The sequence below is a fragment of the Somniosus microcephalus genome, chromosome 5, assembly GCF_052327205.1.
Source record: "Somniosus microcephalus isolate GS21.2 chromosome 5, FLI_Smic_1.0, whole genome shotgun sequence".
NCBI classification, from domain to species: domain Eukaryota; kingdom Metazoa; phylum Chordata; class Chondrichthyes; order Squaliformes; family Somniosidae; genus Somniosus; species Somniosus microcephalus.
In genome coordinates, this window is record NC_140991.1 from 208,116,588 (window position 1) to 208,136,578 (window position 19,991).

The 19,991-nt window shown below is 43.5% G+C and overlaps 1 protein-coding gene across 1 annotated transcript in view; it reads left to right on the forward strand.

Moving 5' to 3' along the window:
- jazf1b (JAZF zinc finger 1b) overlaps positions 1-19,991 on the forward strand; it is a 380,857-nt gene that overhangs the window by 286,196 nt on the left and 74,670 nt on the right. The window lies entirely within an intron of this gene.

The following is a 19,991-nucleotide window of genomic DNA, read 5'->3' on the forward strand; positions in this document are numbered from 1 at the left end:
CAGAGCGGCAGATCGGGAGGAGTGGTGGTGGGGGGTCTGGAGCATATCAGGGGGCGGAGGAGCAGGGAGAGGGTCCAGAGCGGCAGATTGGAGGCCGGAGCAGCAGGGGTGGGTTAGGCAGGGACACTGGATCCAGGAAGTAAGTGTAAAGGCACTAACCACCTGGATCCAGCAGTCCTCGCTTTCTATTAGCATTAGCTGGCGGGTTTCACAAGGCCTGCAAAACCCGACCAGCTACAGTTAAATTTAAAATGGAGTTTAAGCCTGAGGCACGGCAGCCTCATTATAATATTCAAATGGGTGACCCGCTACCTGGGAGCTGGTTGGCTGCTCGCGCCCCGGTCCCGTCTCCGTTAAAACAGGAAATGGGCGGGTTCTGGTTGGGATTCAGATTTTTAACACTTTAACCTTCCACATGAACCCAACCCACATGGTAATTTTAAAATTCCTCCCTCTATCTTTCTGTCATCCTTTTAAAATGCTTCTTAAAATCTACCTCTTTGACCAAGCTTTTGGTCACCTTTCCTACTATTATGTCAAATTTGTCTGATAACGCTCATGTGAAGCACCTTGGGACATTTTACTATGTTAAAGACGCTATATAAATGCAAGTTCTTGTTGCTGTTGTTGTAAGAACCTCCAGCCCAGTAAATTTAGAAACACCTTCTAACTGTGCAGTACTGTGTTACCTGAGTTAAGCCAGTTTAGCGCTACAATTGACCTCAATGCCTCTGGGTCAAAAAGACAAAACTTGACCAGGATTGCTAACCCTGATCGTTATCAGCAACTGTTTTTGGTAGTGTCAATATCAATTAAAGGTATATTGGGCCTACAAACGTCCGGGTTCACACTTGAAGCATGGCTGCTTGGATAAGGGACCTGAAATTGTGGTCAGAGGCTTCCCGCTGGCGAATGCCTCTGAACCGCAAGTAAAATCCATACTTACCTGATGGCCCCGAACCTACGAAGACTCACGCTCCTGGGCCTGCAGGTGTACACCTGCGTAAAGGCCCACGTATCCCAGGAGTGCATGCGGTTCGCAAGCCTCCCTGGGATCACGTGGGCCAGCCCAACCAATCAAAAAGGGGGATTCCCACTATGCTTATGGGGATTCCATTTACGTGCGGAATCTCCAGGAATCACATAAAAAAACACATTTTCACGCAACCTAAATAAAAATAAATCACTACATATTTAAAATTAATTAAAATGCAATTTAATTAAACATTTAAAACAAAAATTTAATTTTTTGAAAAATAAATTTAAACATTTTTAAAGGGACCCCAAATAACCTAAACTAATTTTAACGGTTTTTGAATGTTTAAATGCTTTTTTTAAATGTATTTTAATATTTATTTAAACCCTTACGCTGGTAAAAGAAGGGCCTTATGCCTGCTTTTACCAGGCGTAAGGGTTTAGTTGGCATTCGTTGGGCAGTAGTTGGGAAAATAGCCCAACCCTGCGCCAGCAAATGTCCATTTCCTACGGATTTGTGCGATCTATCAAGCTGGAACTTGCAGGGCACTTACGGGTCATAGGTCCTGGAAAATCCAGGCCATTGTACCAGAGGACAATGGAAATAATGGAACTGCACCATAGCAAGGAGTAGAGAAGGGAGGAGAGAATATTGGTGGAGAAAAAGAAATGCCTTTTTAAAAATTTGTGCTCATCAAGGTGTGGGATGTTCGTGCTCAGGAGTGAAACACATTCCATTTCAAGCACTCTGTGTTAGGATCAGCTATGCCCAGGTCAGGTACAGCATAACTCGACACCGAGTAAAGCTCCCTCTATACTGCATGTACTTTAACAATGTGTCTCAACAACAACAACTTGCATTTATCTAGTGCCCTTAACGTGGAAGGATGCCCTGAGACGGAAAGAAAAAAAATGAACACTGAGCCAAAAAAGGAGATACTGGGAGGGAATGAGCAAAAGCTTTCTCAAAGAGGTGGGCCTTAAAGGAGGAGAGGGAGGCTGAGGGAACTACGGAGTGTGGACCCTAGGCAGCTAAAAGTACATCTGCCAGTGGCGGGGCGAAGGGAGGATATGATGCACAAGAGGTCAGAGTCAGAGGAAAAGAAAGTTCAGGGCAAAGGTTATAACGCTGGAGAAGGTTGCAGAGATAGGCACTCTGAGATAATTTGTTGATGACCAAGATTTAATATATTTATAATTAACAGTTTGGGGGCTTTTAATTAGTCAAGAGAATATGCGACTCACTGGAAATGTTTACAGACATGTTGGGGGAGGGAGGGGGGATATTTTAACCTAAGAAAACAGGTGGGTTGGGGACGGTGGGTAGTTAAAGTGTTAAAAATCTGAATCCCGACCTGAATCCGCCTATTTCTGGTTTTAACAGAAGCAGGAGGGGGGTGGACAGCGACTCCGCTGCCAGGAGGCGGGTTCATCTATTTAAATATTCTAATGAGGCTGTAAGCCTCTGCTTTAACCTCCATTTTGTATTTAACTTTAGCTGGTTGGGTTTTGCACGCCTCTTGGAACCTTCCAGCTAATGGAAGGCGAGGACGGCTGGATCCAAGAGTTAAGTGCCTTTACACTTACCTTCTGGATTCAGGGTCGGTGCCTAACCCCCACCCCTCGCAATCATAGACCCCCCCCCCCAGCAGGCCTTTCCCTCTACGAGGCCTCTACCCTGCTCCTCTGGCCCTTCCTTGCTGCTCCCGGCCCCCGATCCTCACCCGACTCCCCCCCCCCCCCCCCCCCGTGCTGTTCCTCCGGACCCCGATCCCTTCAGACACCCCTCACCCCCTGCTCCTCCAGCCTGCGATCTTCTGGAGAGCAACCCCTCCCCACTCCTCTTGCCGGCCTGCGATCACAATGTCCTGGAGACCCCGCTCCTGCGGCCGGCCTGTGACCGCGATGTTCTGGAGACCCCGCTCCTGCGGCCGGCCTGTGATCACGATGTTCTGGAGACCCCGCTCCTGCGGCCAGCCTGTGATCGCGATGTTCTGGAGACCCCGCGCCTGCGGCCGGCCTGTGATTGCGATGTTCTGGAGACCCTGCGGCCAGCCTGTGATTGCGATGTTCTGGAGACCCCGCTCCTCCGGCCGACCTGTGATCGCGATGTTCTGCATACCCCGCTCTTGCAGCCGGCCTGTGATCGCGATGTTCTGGAGACCCCGCTCCTGCAGCCGGCCTGTGATCGCGATGTTCTGGCGACCCCACGCCTGCGGCCGGCCTGTGATCGCGATGTTCTGGAGACCCCGCTCCTGCGGCCGGCCTGTGATCGCGATGTTCTGGAGACCCCACTCCTGCGGCCAGCCTGTGATCACGATGTTCTGGAGACCCCGCTCCTGCGGCCGGCCTGTGATCGCGATGTTCTGGAGACCCCGCTCCTGCGGCCGGCCTGTGATCGCGATGTTCTGGAGACCCCGCTCCTGCGGCCGGCCTGTGATCGCGATGTTCTGGAGACCCCGCTCCTGCGGCCGGCCTGTGATCGCGATGTTCTGGAGACCCCGCTCCTGCGGCCGGCCTGTGATCGCGATGTTCTGGAGACCCCGCTCCTGCGGCCGGCCTGTGATCGCGATGTTCTGGAGACCCCGCTCCTGCGGCCGGCCTGTGATCGCGATGTTCTGGAGACCCCGCTTTCCAGTCAGCCTGTGATCGTGATTTTCTTGATACCCCCAGCCCGGCCTGCAATTGCTAATACCCCCACCCACCCGCCCCCAACCTGCTCCTCCAGCCGCTCCCCGGCTCCTGCACGATCCCTCCCTCCCTCCTCCGTGCGACCTAGTGCCGCAGGCCTACCCACCCGGAGGCTGCCAGCCTCTCAATCTGGCTGGCTGCATGTGGGAAAGAGAGGCTTCCCATGCAAATCAGGCCCTGTTTTCCTGGGTTTCCCAACCACTTCAGAGCCCACCCCAACCTGCCTTCTCCATTAAAATTCAGCCCGTGATGTCAATTTCCATTGTTAATTACTAGGGATACTCAGCATTGCCAAGCCTTGATAAAAATTTTGTTAACATTTTATAATTTTGAAATTTTGTTTTAATGTGCATGATTTGCTGTGATAGAAAATAGATCATTTTGTTTCTCTCTTTGCTTTTCCTATGAATCATAGATGTTACTAAAATAGTAGCAAAACCATGGTCAATTAAATCATGAGCATTGGCAGTGCTAGATACCAAATATGTGGAGACTGGCCAAACATATTTTAAGGAATGTAGTAAGGCAGTGATCTTCAACACATTGAGTTACTATCCTCAGTTGTGTTATTTTAAAGAAGCACAGAGCAGAGATTAAAGAACTTCCACACAAGAAGGCATGAAAAATGGGATGTAGAATCACTAGCGTTCAGTGACATTGATAAAGTCCTGACAGCAATTCATCAATTGACTCTTTTGGTTATGGCTGGTGCATTTATGTAGTGTGATTTTATGTGTGTAACTGTAGTTCCCAAGTGGGCAGAAATAACTTAACAATTTGTAAAATGGAACATGAAATAATTTTACATTACAGTAGGGAACAATGGAAATTAAATCGGCTCAAGCTTACCCACAGGAATGGTTCATCACTTAATTCCTTCACAAATAATGTTTGTTCCATGAGACATCGCTTATTGTTGTAACTAAATTATTAATGCTCTAATGTAAATATGATAAGCTCCAGCTGTATTCTGTCTATTGAAGTTTATAAAGCTCTGTGCATTTTAGGGTCATTTGTGCTGGCAGCATGATACACCAGAGGTTCATTCACAGCAAATTACATTTAAGAAGAGAAGTGTGGCTTGTTGTAAAACATGTTTACTGTTTAAAATGGTATTTCAGCACAAGTTAACTGTGAGGTACTATGATACAGAGGAGGAATTAAATCTGCTGGATCTGGATACCTGTAATTCAGTTTCAAGTTTAGGGGAGCAATTTAAAATCAACCTTTATCAAAGAATTTTTTAAAAATCGCAATAGGGTACTGATGGGATATAAATTCTCTTTTGCTGTGCTGTTTTTGGAGTCTTCGGTACCCAACTTCTCCATTCAGAACCTCCCCTCTCCCATTACCAATAACATTGTCTGGTCACTGACATTACCTCACCTTTGTGCATTTGACAGCTGCCTGCTCCCCACTTTGTCCTTCGCTGCATCTTTAATATACTGTTCCCTCCTGTAGTGCCTTTCTGCCTTTTTTTACTCCCTACTGTGACCCTGTTACTTCCTTTCCTGTCCTCCCATAGAACCATATAAGTTTATGGCACTGAAGGAGGCCATTGAACCCATTGTGTATATGCCGTCTCTTTGCTAGAGTAAACCAAAACACTGCCTCCTCACTCCTGGTAACCCTGTTTCTTCCTCTGCTTTAAATATTTCTCCAGTTTTCCCTTAAAAGATGCAAGGATCTCTGCCTCAATCACGCCCTGTGGCAAAGCATTCCTTGCTACAATAATCTGTTGCATAGAAAAAACAATTCTAGTCTCTCTCCTCCACTCTCGATGACAATTTTAAATTGATGACCCCTTATCATTGACATTTCAGCCAGAAGAAGTAGTGTTTCCCTATTCACTCTATCAAAACCCATCTTAATTTTAAAAACTTCTATTAAATCTCCTCTTATCCTTCTCTGCTGAAGTGTAAATAGTCCCAATAACTCAAGTCTCTCCATATAGCTATATTTTCCCATTCTAGTGAATTTACCCTGTACCCTGGCTTTAATGTATATATTCTATATATTGGAACATCCAAAACTGCACCCAGAATTCTAACCAATGTTTTGTACAAATTTATCATTATTTCCTGACTCTTGCACTCTATGCCCCTGAGAGGCTATTTCCCCTGGCTGGAGAGTCTAGAACTAGGGAGCAGTCTCAGGTTAAGGAGTCGGCCATTTAAGACAGAGATGAGGAAGAATTTCTTCACTTAGAATTCTCACTGGGAATTCTCTACCCCAGAGGGCTGTGAATGCTGAGTCTTTGAGTATATTCAAGGCTGAGATAGATAGATTTTTGGAATCAAGGGATATGGGGATCGGGCAGGAAAGTGGAGTTGAGGTCGAAGATCAGCCATGATCTTATTGAATGGCGGAGCAGGCTCGAAGGGCCAGAATGGCCTACTCCTGCTCCTAATTCTTATGTTCCTATAAAACCAAAAATGCTGCTGCCATTTTATATGACTTCATCTACCTGCACACACTTTCAGAGAATTATGTATTTGTACCCCTAGGTCTCTGTTCATTCACACCCTTCAGCATCTTTGCATTGAGCCTATACTCCCAAAATGCATTACCTTACAGTTTTCCACATTAAATTGAACCTGTTAGCTGTCTGCCCATTTCGGTAACGCGCGTCTTCCTGAAGTCTTTTGAAGCCTCCTCACTGTTTGCCAAATTATAAATTGATTAGGTTTTAGATAGCGTTCCGGACTACCAATGGTAAAACTTTTAGAGATCACCAAAGTTAAGCAACCGTTTATTTTTTCCTCAATATAATCTATTATAGATTAGACTCTTTCCTGAGGTTTTGTCGAAGAAGCCTTGGCGAGTTGCTGCAGTGCATCTTGTAAATGGTACACACTGCAGCCACGGTGCGGCAGTGGTGGAGGGAGTGAATGTTTAAGGTGGTGGATGGGGCACCAATCAAGTTGGCTGCTTTGTCCTGGATGGTGTCGAGCCTCTCGAGTGTTTTTGGACCTGCACTCATCCAGGCAAGTGGAGAGTATTCCATTACACTTGTGACTTGTGCCTTGTAGACATCCTGCAGGACATAGCTGCTTCCTGAAGGACATAACTGCCAGACTGGGCCGGCAGCAGGAGCTGAGAGAACACGAGGGAATTAATTACTTGACTTCGTCCTCACCGATCTACCTGTCGCAGATGCATCTATCCATGTAGAGACGAAGCCCCGTCCTCACACTGAGGACGCCCTCCATCGTGTTGTGTGGCACTACCATCTTGCTAAATAGGATAGATTCAGAACAGATCTAGCATCTCAAAACTGAGCATCCATAAGGTGCTGTGGGCCATCAGCAGAGATCATGGGATCTCGCACTGCCCACGTGTGCTTCTCTCATCTTTCAGACAGTGGACTCACAAGCACTCTAGTGAGATGAATCCAGTTGTAAACCACCAAACTAATTTAGTATTGCATGAAATATATGAATGAACAGAACATAGTTTTCCAATGAGATTCAAACAATTAACTTTCTTGCTTGTAGCAGTGACATAATAAATTACACCACCTTTCCTCTTTTCATATGGGCCTACCTCACACTAAGGGCTGGATTTTCATTCAGAAGTCGGCAAGGAGGCGGGACTACAACTTTCGGGTTGTAGTCCCGCCTCCATCGAGATGCGGCCAATCCACGCGATTTTCCCTTGATTGACCTTGTTGAGCCTGCCCAGCGGGCTCAGCAGGCCAATTAAGGGCCGCCCGGCAACAGGTGACGTCACAGACTGAAATTTCATCTGTCAAGACGTGTTGACAGATGAAATATCAATGTTTCACAGCTGTTTGAAGCTGTCAAACACTGACAGTCTTTCTTCTAACATGAGTCCTTCTGCGCAGACTCAGTTAGAAATCTCACCGGCACTGAAAGCTGCAGGCTGTCACTTTTGACAGATCGCAGCTATTCTGGTTTCTGTGCCGGCTGAATGATGGACTCCCGAAACCTAGAGGAAGGAAGGCTGTAAAGGTAAGTACAGGTAATTTAAACTTCTTTACACACTTTAGACACACCAAACACACTTACCTTTGCACTCATGCACCCATCACTCACCTGAGCACTGACATCTCGACCCCTCCAAGTCCTTCAACCCGACGACTCTAACTTGCCGTGGTTTGGAGCCGTCGGGAATCCCACACGACAACCTTCAAAATAGGGATTAGGCTAAAAACTGCCTGTTAACTACCTGTTAACAGGCAGTTAATTGGCACTAATCCCTTCCCGCCTCAGGTCGGCGGGTCCCAGTGCGGGGCGGGTACCCGCCTCCTTTGAAACTTACATGGAGGTGGGTTTTGGGCGGGATGGTGTCGGGACCCCCGAATTCGGGAATTTAACCCCCCGTACGCCTCCAATCCCGACTCCACGGCACACTGAAAATCGACCCCTAAAAGTCAGCATCACCTGAACTATCACTAACTTAGAAAGTGAGACCCCATACCTCTCTAACTATTCTAGGCACAAACTACCTACTGACTGACTTTTTCTCCTACAGAGAGGAAACCCAATAGCTTATCCTCTAGCCCTCCATCATCTCTCTATTGAGGATAAGCTCACTGAGCGAGCAATCAAAACTATCATCTTGAATAAGGATCTTTCCCCCCACCTCCTTATTGTAGGAGCGAAGGCAACTACATTACCTATTTAGTTAGCTACCCTGCTGTGCTCAATTAATGAAACTAATCTAACATTATAGGGGTAAACCTCTCTAAAACATCCTAATGACCCTTCACCAATGTTCCCATTAAGCACAGCAGTCTGGAGTTCCCGCACAGGCTGCTCAGCGGCTTGTAAATGGAAAAACCATGCATGCGCAGAAATCTGGGCCGCGCAGCCATTTAAAGGGGCCGCGCACCCAAAAAAAATTAGCGGATCATTGTCCCTCATCCCACTCAGGTTGCCTCAAGCTGATACGGAATTGTGAGACTACATAATTCTGACAGCCACTTTGCCTGGCACCTAGCAAAATGTTCTAATCAACATTGTGAATAACTTGTGTGTTCCTGACAATTAACCAGTTTGAATCAAGTTTAACTTCATATCAACATCTTAATATAAACTAACCCCAGCATCCCTGCCAGGCCACATGGGTAAAATCTCAAAACTTTTCAACCAGATTCTGTTTGCATTACATTCTCTAGTTCCTAGAAATTGGGTGGCACCGCACCCGGCTTTCGGGTGCTAAACAGGCGCCTAAGCCTTCTATATGATGGGCAGGAAGCGCACACTTATTATGAGCCAGAGGTGCACTGCCCACTATATTGGTGTAAACAAAAAAAGGCATCTGGGCCCCGATCTGAAACAGGTGTTAAGACCTTTGCGTATTCAAATAAGGGGTCTAACGCCTGTCTGAGGCCCCCTCTGCAATATTGGGTTGCCCTGAATGCAGCCAGCACCAGGCCAGCTGCATTCAGGAAAAGCAGGTCTACATGCAGCCTAACAGGCGATCTTTAAAGGGACTGACCACTGCAGGCCACAACCAACAAGGGAAGTTTAAAAAATATAAAAAAGCAAAATACTGCAGATGCTGGAAATCTGAAATTTAAAAAAAAGTGCTGGAAATACTCAGCCAGTCAGGCAGCAAGTCCACAGATCTACAAGTTTAAAATATACTTGCCTGGATGTGGAGTCGGGAGGGGCATGAGTTGCAGGAAAGATGAGCATGGATTTGGGAGGTGCCAACATGTTCATGGACTTTGGAGAGGAAGTGGAGGTTGGAAATGGGGAGGTAGTTTGCAAGGACAGAAGGGATGAGGGTAGGTTTTTTTGAGGAGGGGATTGATGACAGCGATTTTGAAATGGAGGGGGCAGTACCTGATGAGAGGCAACTATTTACAATGTCAGTTAGTGTGAGGACCAAGGAAGGGAAATTGGGTGTTTTGTTATTCCGGAGATACCCAGATAAAAGTTCTTCTGAATCTTTTCCAAGGGAAGATCCTGACATCAGTTTAGCATCAATCCACTACAGTAAATCTGAAAGCACAGATTCCAGGTGTTAATATTGTATCATTCCATTGCACAGTGTAACACAATGGCTCAGAATTTGGGGTCAGCGGCGAAGCGATTGCGATCACCGCAGACCTTAAAGAAAACTGCCCATAAAGATCTAGCGATCTCTGTGGCGTTAATTTCAGTTCTCCTGACCTTAGTTTGAATCTGAGGTGAAATCAAGCGAATATCCAGTAACAGTGATGTCATCAAGCTGGCTAAACAGATAATCATATTGAAGAATTTTCACTGACAGCAAACCAGGAAGTAAAATGCACATATTATAATTTACTTGTAATAAATTTTACAGGGAGCGAAATAAAGATTGGGGCATACACTTAGGATTAAGGTAGAAGCTGAATTATCATAAACAAACTTAAAAAATTATTATATTAAAAACTTGTAATTCTTAATCATATTAATGAAAAATTTGTCATTCCACAAATATAAAATTAGTCTTTCAGGGCCAGAACGGTTGTTCAGCAGTCAATACATCGTTAAAAACCCAGTTACACCTCTTGCAACAAGGCTTAACTTTTTAGGGGGTTTTCAACAGCAACATTCCATCGTAAAAGGGGAAGTTTTCATCAGTTCAAGTGATTTCATTTAATTGCTGGCTATGGGGGGTCCACAGCGCAACCTGTGGCGGAGCAGGGAAATGACTGACTGGAACCTCAGGATTTCCGCGTTTATTTGCGCATGTGGTACATCCTAAAGTTACTGGCAGTTTCAGAGGGGTAATGACAGTGAACGCTGACAGTTTCGCCATCATTACCACCGCAAAATCCAGGCCAATGTGAAACCATGCTCTGCTCTTTTGAGAAGTGAAACAGAAGTGTCAACTCCAGAATTCCAAGTTAAACTAGGAATTTAATGCTAAATTTATGCCAAAACACAGATGAATTTTATACCAAGTTATTGGTATAATAAACAGTGACTCCATAGTCCCAACGTCACTTTTAATTGAATGCTTTATTTTACTCTTTTGCTCCCTTTTCCTTCTCATCCCCGCCCCCCCTGCAATTTCTAAGTTCCTTTGCAGTCTACAATTTGTGATTCTATTCATCTTTCTACGGGGGCAACCATACTTTGAACAAGTTACTTCTAATAATTTTGGAAAAGTAATTTATGGCCTTGGTCTTTAACAAATACTTAAGTTAGAATGAGGAATACTTACTAACATAATTAGCTAATTCCTTAAAAAAATATTTTTTAAGATTTTGAATTGAAGCTTATGGAACTCAAAACAAATTGATTCACTGGATGACCCAAAGCTAAAGCGTGCTAGGGAATGGTGTAGTGTAGGTTCAGGCCTGTGATTCCCCATGTGCTGAGTTAGCAGTCTCAGCTGTGTTGCATTGGTGAGGCACTAAATGAGGGTCTGGACTGGGAGGAAGGGAAAATCAAGAGATTAACCTTGAGCTCCTATCTTGCATCTTCTTGTGAAAAGACAAGCCACTTTTCTACCTTTCTTTTTGGACCTTTAAATCACACAAGGTGGCTCTAATTGAGAATTCCCTGACCTGGAAATTTGTTTGGCCTACTGTTGCAACTAAACTGGTGGGCGAGGGGAGCACGCGACGTTGCTCCTCTTTTTCATCAGGAAGTGACCTGCGTACCGAGGGCACTAGACACACTCCAAGAGGTAGTTTGGTGGTCATGGGAGGATCAAAATCAGCCGGCTGGGAAGTTCAGGATGGGGGGAGATGATCAGAAGGAAGGCGAATGCAAGCCGTCAGCAGCCCGCAGTTTTAATGTGGAACTTAAGAACATAAGAAATAGGAGCAGGAGTAGGCCATTCGGCCCTTCGAGCCTGCTCCGCCATTCAATGAGATCATGGCTGATCTTCTGCCTCAACTCCATTCACTGGCCCTATCGCCATATCCCTTGATGCCCTTACTAGTCAGAAATCTATCGACTTCTGTTTTGAATATACCCAATGACTGAGCCTCCACAGCCCTCTGGGGTAGAGAATTCCAAAGATTAACCACCCTCTGTGTGAAGAAATTTCTTCTCATCTCAGTCCTGAATGGCCTACCCTTTATCCTGAGGCTGTGGCCCCTGGTTTTAGACTCCCCAGCCAAGGGAAGCATTCTCCCAGCCTCCACTCTATCAAGCCCTGTAATAATTTTGTATGCTTCAATGAGATCCCCTCTCATTCTTCTGAATTCAAGAGAATACAGGCCTAGTTTACTCAATCTCTTCTCATACGACAGTCCTGCCATCCCAGGAATCAATCTCGTGAACCTTCGTTGCACTCCCTCTATGGCAAGCATACCCTTCCTGAGGTAAGGAGACCAAAATTGTACACCGTACTCCAGGTGTGGTCTCACCAAAGCCCTATATAATTGGAGTAAGACTTCTTTACTCCTGTACTCAAATCCTCTTGTAATGAAGGCCAGCATACCATTTGCCTTCCTAATGGCTTGCTGCACCTGCACATTCACTTTCAGTGACTCATGTACAAGGACACCTAGGTCCCTTTGAGCATCTGCATTCCCCAATCTTTCACCATTTAGGAAATATTCTGCCTTTCTGTTTTTTCTGCCAAAGTGGATAACTTCGCATTTATCCACATTAATTCCATCTGCCATGTTCTCGCCCACTCACTGAGCCTGTCGAGATCCCTTTGAAGCCTCTTCACATCCTCTTCACAACTGACACTGCCACCTAGCTTTGTATCATCAGCAAATTTGGAAATGTTACATTTGGTCCCCTCATCCAAATCATGGAGCCAGGAGGAGCATGTCTGTGCAGTGCAAGCTTCAACAGACTTTTGCCCAATGTGGCAGAAGGGTCGTGCAAGAGGCACACCACCTTCTTTGCAAATTTAAATTGGGCCAGCGCTGCTTTCAAGCTGCCACCAGGGCCAATGTGGGGCAGGCCATGCCACCACATTTCGGACACAAAACCCCAGCGCATAATATTGGACACTTCAGTGCCCATTTATTGCCTGAAAAATGATTCCGAGCATTCCAATTTCAAGCACACTGCAGCATTGAATCTGATTCCTATCATTCCAGGCAACCAATGTATTGCACTATTTTAGATGGCCGTGCCCATTAGAGCTTCAAAGGGAATTTGAATGGTTTCAGCCTGCCATTGGTGGAAGCCTGGGAGCAAGTTTTGTGAATTCACATTTGGTACCGCTCTTCCCAATATTTTGTATTGATTTTTAGCACAGTAAATTTGCAGGGTTTGCAGTTTTGCGAATACTTGTGAGGGCAGATTTATTTCACTTTCCACATTGTTAATTTAAAAATCTTTCAGATCACTGAGCTACTGCTGTTTTGCTTACTTTATTATATAGATATAAATGACTCGACTGCATTTTTACAGTCATTATAACACTCATAAATCATTATGTTACTTACATCCACTTAAAAGCAAAGAACAATATAAATCCTATTTACACTAGCAGATCTCCGCTGGTGTTGCTTACAGTGAGTCAAAGGAAATGCTGTTGTATAACAATATTATAATATTATGTATTGCAGAATGTATTATTTTCTGGGCCAGTAATTTGTAGTAAGTTACATTTTGTTATTATTACATGGCATTCTGGTATTTTAGCGGTGTTTCTCTCTCTTTCCTCCTTCCCCTCGGTGTGTCTGTACCAGCTTCTTCCATGGAAAGAAGTAAGGGTGAACAGGCAGTGGGAACAGTATGGGTAGAACTAAGGAACAGTAAAGGATGCAGGACTTTGGTGGGAGATGTCTACAGACCTTCTGACAGTAGTGATGTAGTGGGAGACCAGGGAAGCATGTAGCAGAAACAATGTGGTTACAGTGGGAAATTTTAATTTTCACATAAACTGGGAGAAACTCAGTAGTTCAAATAGTAAAGGTATTGAATTTCTAAAATGTTTTCTGGATCACAATGTGTTTTAGATAAGGCCATACTAGATTTAGCGATCACTAACGATCAGAATTAGTTAACCGTATGACTGTAAGGAAACAGCTTACGAATGTGGCCATAATATAATTGAATTTGATGTCACGTTTGAGAGGGAGAAGGGAGAGCCACAAACCAAGGTTTTAAATTTAAGTAAGGAAAACTTCAAAGGGATGAGAAATAAATTGACCACAGTAAACTGGGCTGAGCTGTTAATGGGTAAACCTAGACAAACAGTGGGAAGTATCAAAAGAAGTTTTTGGTACAAAGCAAAACCAGTACATACCCCCTAAAAGGCAAAAGCTCCACTTGTGCAGTTAAGCAACCATGTTCAACAAACAGGATAAGAGACAGTATTAAGCTAAAAGAAAAGGCTTGCACAAATATAAATAAAAGCAGAAATCCAGCAAATTGGGAGAGCTATAAAAAGCAGCAAACAGATACAAAGAAAGTAATGAGGTGCAAAATGGGTATATGGAGAAAAAAAACTTGCAAGGGGTATTAAAGTTAACAGTAAATGTTTTTATAAATATATTAAGAGAAAGATAGTGGTGAGGCTGAATGTGGGCCCATTAAAGACAGATGCAGGTGATGCTATAATGAAAAATAAGGAAATAGCAGACTTGTTAAACGATTACTTTGGGATCGATTTTAACTGGGGCTGTGTTCGGGGCGGGCGGATGTGCTTGGCGGGAGGGAAACCAATGTGGGGAGCTCAGCGTGAGCCATTTTAACTCCCGAGCCTCGTTTAAATAATCCAGATTAGTCTCCATCCCGAAACAGACAAGAGTGACATCAGGGCCAGCGAGCGGGAACAAAAATCGGGTCGGGAGCCCATGTGAATGCTCCCCTGCATAAAATCAGTGCTGGGCAGGGGGTTTGGAAGCTATTGATGGCTTTCAGAGGGAGAACCAAGTCCAGGGCTGGAGAGGCCCAAGAACTCCTTGAGGAGCCCTGGGGAGAACTCCTGCTCCTCCTGGCCCACAAGGATTTCACAGAAAAATAATTTCATTAAACTTAGCTTGGCCTCTTCTGGCCATTCTGTTATCAGTACCTTTCTACTAGTTGTTCCATGTCCACAACTACAGTTTTCCTTTCTCACTAATGAGTAAGGCTACCTAAGGTGGTGTAATGCATTAGTAGTTAGTAATAATGGAATGTTGGGATACAAATTCATGGCTGCTGTTCTCTATGTGGTGAGCCCTCAATTTGAGCTGTTCTGTCATTTAGGTACAGAGCTAGACTATTCCCACAGGGAGGGAAAAGAAATGGCTGAATCACTCCCAAGTCATTCTCACACTGCCTATCAGACACTTTAAGAGTAGCATTCAGAGAGTCCAGGGAATAGGTCACTTGCTCATTCTTGGTCAGGGAGTGTGATGCAGAGAGATATTGAGATGGGTAAAATTAAAACACGAGACCCTTCTTCCATTCTCTACTCCCCCACCACCCGGCCCCTGGCTCCACATTATCACCAGTGTTCAAAGGACCCTCCTACTCATTGAGTCATCGAATGTTATAGCACAAAAACAGGTCATTAGCTCCATAAGATCCCATCTGTATTGATCTTTTCTCCACATGAACCACTTAGACTAATCTAACTTTCTTGCTCACTTCCCATACCCACTCCCCATATACTTGAATATTTCTGTTTCTAGTGTCTGACTTAGAGAGGTATTCTTGGAGGCCTAGGAGCAAGTCAAACTTCTGCTATCTCAACCACATGACAAAAGGTGGTAAATTGAAAAACTGGGGTTCTTTTATGTGGAATTAAAAGTTTTACTTATCTATCTGTTATACTGAAGTTGTATGAGTCTAAAAATTCTTATAACCATAGAACTAAAAACAAATTGCACTAGATCCATAACTTGTTGGTAGGTCAAGTAGGGTGACCATGTGTCAAATTTTTGGGCAGGCTACATGGTAATCAGCCTATGTTGAGAGCAAAGAGAGGCATTTGGGGTGAAAAATTGCTCTGTACAGTTCAGTGTGAAAGACAAATAGTTTCAATTCACAGTTCTGGCAGTACAGGTAGTTAATTTGTGCAGTGTATATCCTCCAAACTTCCTAAGATTCTCTTTCAATTTCAATTCAATTTCATCTCCTGCCTAATTGCCAAAATATTCTCTGCGTGACCAGCTCCACAAACTCTCAGATTACACAATGAAAAGCTTAATTTTACAAAATATCCTTCCAAGCAGTTCATGCTAATGTACAAATACTTTATTCTTTGTGCATTTGTATTCTTTGTGCATTTGGTAAGAGCAAATGAGCCAGCGGTCAAAAGGCAGTGGCTTCATAGAGGCCATGCAAATTGCAGGACCAATTAATCTAACCTTGCACCGAAGTCTCGCCTCAACACATCACTAATTGGTCAAAAGGTTCCTGGTCCACTGAGATATCCATCAACGTACAACATCCACCCTTAAACGGTAAAGTGATGTTGTCAATGATAGTTGTTGGCCACCATTGCAGAACTGATCAAGTATTATAAGGGATAATTCTATAATCTCAGCCTGGATTGCAGGCTACAACAATGTAGCCCTGATTCTCCAACCTGCGGAGCTCCCTCCAAGCATGGCTCCCCACTGGGATCATGAGATCATAAAATTTCCTCTATAATTTTTTTTCTCTTCAGTGTCTTTTCTTGCAAAGCTGAAGAAAGCGAGTAATACAAATGTTTGGAATACTACAGATAAATATTTAAATACTTTTCCTTTTATATCACAATGGGGAAAAAAAATCAAGATTTATAGGAGTGTTGATCTTAACATCTGATTTTGTTCCCACACAGCTATGGAATTGTGTGCAGCTCTAACTATTGGCCTCTGGGAGGCTCCCTTACACCATGTTTTTTAATGTGCTGTGAGTCCAGTCCCTATTTTAGGCATGAACTTGGGGGGTAGGGAACAGTTTCCATAAGCCTTCCTTCACACAAATCTGGCAAACAGACTGAAATGTGGGCGGCCATTCTTTGTGGGCTGTCCAGTCTGGATTCATGATTTTAATAGTTTACAACAAGCTTATGTAGCAGCAAGAGTTCACAATTCACAGAGTAAGAAAATCTGATTTTCAGTCAAGGTTGTTACTGTTGAATAAAGGACACGTTTAATTCAGTTTTTTCCTTTCATGAGAATGAGAATTATCAGATTTGTGGCAGATTTCAGCGTCTTCTCATTTCAAAATGGTTGGCCATCTAATTAAAAGGAAACTTTGAACAATACTTGTAAAGTGCCAGTAGATGCCACTACTGCACTTATTTACAAAGCTTGTTGGACACCTAATAATTACTAAAGCATAGATTTTGTGCATTGAAATACAAAGTTTTTTTTAAGTTTTTGTTTTAAATTAACTTTCTTTCAGCTGAATGGAGTATTATTATTGCTGTATATCAATTGCTGGAGGGCCATTTTCACAGATTATAGCACCTTTTTCATTAGCCATCTCTGACCCTTCCTGGCTGTTAAGTAAGGCTGCTATTTATTAAAGTTTCTCTATTTTCATGTTTGTAATGATACTTCAATAGTAGCCATCCTTTATTAACAACTTTTTTTTCTACTTAATGAAAACCCTATTATTGTGCAATAACTGTGCTTATGAAATGGATCAAACACAGAGGAAGGAAACTCCTGCTGCACGTTGCCTTAGAGGCTTTTGCATTCTTATGCAGTCAGATGCTAAACCATTTCCATCCTAGCAGGGTTTCTGCTTCATTTCTACCAGACCAGCAAATTATATCACTTTAACAGAATCTGTACTTTTTACCATCAAAATTCTACATAATTTCTGTTTTGTTTCTGCATCATTTTAATTTACCTCTTTGTCATACTAAGCCAAATTTCCAGTATTTGGGATTGTACAGAAAACTCTACTTTAGCTGTTCATAAAGACAGCATTGCAAAACTGCTCAAAATCTTTGCAGTTTTGCTAGTTTACCATTATGTAGCCAGTTCTATAATTTCTTTCATGATGATTGTTTTGTTTTCAAACTTGTAGATTACTTGTTTAAGAAAAGAAACTTTGAAATTTATGAAAGAAGTTGATATGTAGATTTGATTCTAAGTAATGTTGTCACTGGATTTCAATAAAATGTAATGATGGCTGTACAACTAAGCTTACTCATAACACTGGATAGATTTTTTAGGCCATTTTGGTGAAGGGCCTTGCTTTTGCTTTTTTGCTCCTCATTGATTCGTCGGCAGGTCACAGACTTTTGCAGAGTGCAAGGTGGGAAGTTGCGGCTGCTGCCGTTTATATATTTCTGGGTTGAGGCACAAAGAATATTTACCCTGTTTAATTAATGAAGTGTGATGGTGGTGAATTTACTTAGGTTTTTTCCCTCCATTTCTTCCCCTCTAAAACAAGAGAATACAAGTCAGAGGAACGATAGCAAAATACTGCAGATGCTGGAAATCCAAAATAACAACAGAGAATGCTGGAAAAACTCAGCAGGTCAGGCAACATCCGTGGAGAGAAATTTGAGTTGACGTTTCGGGTTGAAGATGGGTTTCAACCCGAAACGTCAACTCAAATTTCTCTCCACGGATGTTGCCTGACCTGCTGAGTTTTCCCACAAGTCAGAGGAAGTAATGCTCAAACTATATAGTGCTCTGGTCAGACCACACCTTGCATATTGTGTGTAGTTCTGGTCACCGAAACATAAGGGAGGCATTCAGGTCTTGAAGGCAGTGCAGAGAAGAGCCACAGAACTGATCTTTAGTGTTAGATGACTGAGGTATGAAGCTGGAGAAATCTGGGATTTTCAGCCATAAACAGTAACTGAAAGGTAACTTTATAGAAATGTATACTGTGACACAAGTCCTCACCTGCAGTAAAGCTTATATCTGCTTCACCATGTCCTCGCGAAGTTTCACTGACTTCCTCTGTGCCAGAGAATGAACTTTAAAAGAGTCTCGTCCTTGCCTTCAGATTCCTCCACAGCCTCGCCTCTCTATATCTTTGACTGCTTGCCACTGTGCACTTGACTCAGCCAAAGGAGTAGGATGCTCCTTCGTGGCAATTGCCAGTACATTTCAGTGATTGGATGGTAGGTAGGAATGACATATAGAGGTTAAGAAGAAAATCCATTTCTTTCCCCACTCAAAGATAAATCATCTCTGCTGCTCCATCTGGAAAACTGGGTTAGAAAAGGCAAGATTGAGGGAGATCAATTCAAGTGATTAGGATTTGAATTCACGGACAAGTGGCTTACTATTTTCAATACCTAGTGTACACATGAACTGTGCTGAATTTTTGTATTTGAGTATTGGAGATTCATTTGAGATAGCAAAATGGCCCTGACATTTGTTGGGGGTTTCCTTCAATCTCTTGGCGTAACTCCGATGGAACCCCTGAAGATGCGCCAGAGTTGCAACGGGAGACCAGGAGATCTCCCACAGAATTTTGCTGGATAAGTGTTCACTAATCTTTGAATTTGAAATTATGCAAATGTGAGAGCAATATGATCTGTGTTCTGGTGGTTTAACTGGGAACACTACTCTATGGGAATCTGTCATATAAAACTAAAATCTGTAGTTAATTAACAGTTTTCACTGCTTTCTGTATTTGAACATGGGTAAGAGCAGTCTAGTGCTCCAAATCTCTTGCCATCAGTCTGCAAAGCTGATACGTGCCCAGTACAGCCCACTGCCATCTCTTTCTGAAATTGACGCAGGGAAATAACCAATCACAACCCGCACCTGCAACATGACATGACGCCCCGCCAATCAGTATGAGTAAACCACTGGTTTTCCCTTATCATGGATAAAGTGAACCAAACAATGGAATGTGATTCCCAAAATGCCAGTAAAAATCCCAACTACTACAAATGGAATTTGACTTATTCAGTCACAGTAAACAGATGTTATTGACTAATAAGCTGCCAGATGGCAAGAGGCAGTTATGTTTCTGTATGTTTGCCAGTGTAAAATTTGAAGGTTTTTTTTATAGCTGTTTCGCAGTCCTGCCAACACTAACATGAGTCCCATTGTCCTGAGTTCCAACACTGGACATGAACTGTGGTCATTTCCAGCATGAAATGGAGAAAAAATCCAGTCTTGCTGGCTAAAACTGCATATTTGCACTGCAATAGCTATTTGTCCCCTAGCCAAGAACAGCCAACCCTTTCAGGAAATAAAACGTTGAATTTAACTTTATTCCACCTCAGTTATCTGGCACAGAGCTGACCTTAGAAATTACTGCTGTTTTCTCAATGAATAGAATTCTGCTTGCAAGCCGTTTTGTAAGAGAATTGTTTTGCAGGCTTGACCTATAGTCCTGAGTCAGTGCCTGAAAAGTGGCTTAGCAAGTGTGCTAAGAGTAGTTATAAAAGGTCCATAAACTGGGTTTATCTTGGGCATCAGCAATAGATAGATAATTTGCAGTTACCTTTAGGACCCAATAACTAGATGTGTAGCATGCTTGAGGAAAGAGAATGTGTGG